Below are 3,559 nucleotides of genomic sequence, written 5' to 3' on the forward strand. Positions count from 1 at the left end.
TCAAGAAATATGTAAGCGAGTTAAACTCAACTCGAAATATCAAATGTGTATAATCGAAGTCTATATAGCTATACGAATTTTGTATAAAATAGGAGCTATATTAGATAGACTTTTGAGTGATAGATGAGTTCAAGTCTCCACATACCTTTTGTTGATGAAGTCCCACAAGCTTCCCTTAGTAGTTCATCGTCTTCAATTGATGAACGCCGTGAAGTCTAATGCTCAACTACACTTTATATCCTAATCCTAGACTTAGCTATAAGTAGACTAAAAATCAAGACTTATAGTTTTGGAAACTAAACTTGACAAACAAGCTTGAGATAGCAACGCTTGTGAGTTCGACCGAGCAGTGCTCTAATAATCTCCTCCTTTGTCAATTTTAGTGACAAAACTATCAATACATATGGATTACAAAATAAATAAACTTTGTTGCTTCTCATCCAAATCTTGATATCCTTGGTTCTTCAACATTACTCAATATATTTGTTGCTCCGAAGTACTACAGTGATTCTGAATGTGTTCAACTTAGCATCATAGTTGTTGAAGATCCGTAGACATAACAATGAGAAAACAGTTGCTCTCAATCATTGTTATACAGTGACATAGTATTATTACACAGCATAAAAGTCCAATTGTATCACAACTTTGACAACAATACTATGGTGATATGTATCACTCCCGCATAGTCAATACTTCATCTCATATGAAAATCACTCCCCCTTACATAATGATCCGTAAACCATATGTATTTGTAGTGTGAACTACACATTAATTCTCCCCCTTTTTGTCAATATAAATTGGCAAAGGTATGAAAATTAGCGTGATCATAATGAAACTCTCATAGAAATTCTTCATGATTAAGAAAACATATCAACTTTGCTTATATGCAATCATATAGTCGAAACTAAATGATTCATCAAGGAGTTAATAGAGATTCAATAAAACTCCTACAATATTCCACATCCGCACTCCCCACAAAGATTTGGCAATTAAGCACAAGTTCAATTAAGAACTCTACCCCATATAATGTCATTCCCGAAAGAACAACAAGAGCGACCTTACTTTCACAAGAAAAGAAGGATTTATTTGGACATTAACAAATTACATGAAACATGAATTTGTATCCAAAAATCTCAATTAAATTAACCACAAGAGACCCCATGATTAATTTAATCTGAAATGCTCAACATAAGAGAACTTACGGAGCCACACAGTATATTCACATAGAAGTTGATCAGGGAAAGATCAATACTGCGGAATATACAAAAAATCATTCTATTTTTCATCAATATCTTCATAGAGACATATAATAGAATTAATCTTTGCAATCAAAAGTTCATCATATCTTCCATTAATATTTGGATAATGACATAATAGGCTTAACTTTTGACGTATATCGGAGAATCACAGTTCACGGACGTAAACACGCATATCCGATAACAATTTTTGCAATATATGAATCCAATAAAGATTAATACTGCAAAATCATCTTTCAACTAAACTTTAGAATTTAAATAAATAAATATAAAAACATTGAAAGATGAAAATCGTTGGCAATAGCTATGTGTACTCAAAATAATTGTTATTCCAAACCCTAGTTATCCTTCTTAAAACACAAGAATAAATTCTCATAAGAAGTTTCCTAGACATTAAGACCTTTGAAAAATTCTTTATCGTCCCCGAACTCTTTGTCGTCAACAGCCATTGTAATATAAGGTTCATGAAGATATGAGTCAATTCCAACAAACTTTCTTGAATGATGACGAACCAGAGCCTTCTAAATTTCAAGAGTCCTAAAATCAATAGCCTTTATTTGTTGTATCTCGTTTCTTGTTTCCTTTAACTCTTCAAGAACACCAGAGAACTTCTGAAGATTTGAAGGAACATCCCTTAATTTTTTCACATTCCTCCCTTTTCTTTTCAAGGTTAAAGGTGTAGGAGATTTATCTTTTTTCTTCATGATTGATGGCTTAACAATCATATTAACATCTTTTCCATTAGAAGACATAATGCTTGGAATCTCCATACAAGTATGTGATTGTGAGAGGAATTCACAAATCAGGCTCAACAAGCTATCTTGTGATCAAAAGAGTTTTTTAGAGAAGGAAAAAGGAATGTAGGGTTATGGAACCTTTATACAAAAGTAATTCACATACCCAAAATTCTCAACCCTAAAGAAGGCAGAATTGTCGATTTTAACCCTCTTTTATTGATCAAACAGGGAAACCCTTTTCAACATCAATTACATATGAAAAAATGGTAGAATTCCAAACAGGCGAAAAATGAAACCAAAGAAAAAAAATAAAACAAAAAAATTTCTTTACCTAAAGCCTGAAGTGTGCAAATTCTTGTCTCTTTTTGAATCAGAAACTTGAGACAAGATACACCAACAATACAATCAAGTTGTGCTGGGGTGAACAATAATCTGTCCACCATAACCTTCTTGAATGGAATTCTTAGCACCCTGTTTCACAGATTGTTTAGACCGTATTTTTTCTCTCTAGTGGTCTAATCTTTTCCTTGGAAATTAACTTCTTGGGAGAAGAGATGAGTTTACATACCTCGGTCGACTTCTGAACAAGTTTGAGCTTGTTTGCTAATCAGTTTGCTCTACATTAAAGTTTATTGACATATCTTATTTTATATTTGTACTTGTAACACGTAGAGAGTTCATGAACAGTAAAAGTACAATAAGAACATGTCAATTTGGAGGATGGTTTAGACACCATAGTTGAGCATTCTATTAAACAAAATATGGCACCTGAAACATGTGAAGAATAATTTTCAGTAGTCAGGGAAAAATCCATTTTATCCTCCAAAGTTGTTGAAGTTTCTCCCGGAAGAATATCGAGGTGGATGTACATATTGCTACAATTATCAAAATCAATATTTTCACAGAAGAGTGCAACACTTGATTTTTCTTCTTCATTAGAATCATAGTGATAAGACATTTCATCAAGAGTTTCATCAAGACCTTTGTTTCCAGTGTATTTTCTATGGTTCTGACACTCATTCACAAAATGACCAAAAGCTTTACACTTGAATCATTGTGGCATATCCTCGTTATCAGTATCGTTAGTATCCCTGTTTTTAGGAGGAACACGGTTATGAGGTTTAACGGATGACTTAGGTTTATCTCTAGTGAACCATTTACTTCTCGTCAAAACAAGATCTCTAAGCTGTCTTGTGATCAAAGAGACTGACTTGTCAAGATATTCATCTGATGAATCAGTCTTAGAAGGATCATCTTCAGAGATGCCAACACTTTTACTTTTATCAAGTAATTTAGTGTTCTTTTGTGCTTTGAAAGCAATATCCTTTCCAGATTTGGATACATGCTCATGATCAAAGACCTTTAAATTCCCAACAAGAGTATTTCTTGAAAGAGTTTCAAGTTTATTTCCTTCAACGATGGGTGTTTCTTATAATCGTACCTAGATAGAAATGATCTGAGAATTTTCATCTCAATGTCCTTTTTAGGAATAGTCTTACCCAATGCAAAAGATGCAATAACAATTTCAGACACTTTGTGATTAAACTCATCAAATAAATCTTCATC

Source organism: Papaver somniferum, chromosome 8 (genome assembly GCF_003573695.1).
Source record: "Papaver somniferum cultivar HN1 chromosome 8, ASM357369v1, whole genome shotgun sequence".
NCBI lineage: Eukaryota > Viridiplantae > Streptophyta > Magnoliopsida > Ranunculales > Papaveraceae > Papaver > Papaver somniferum.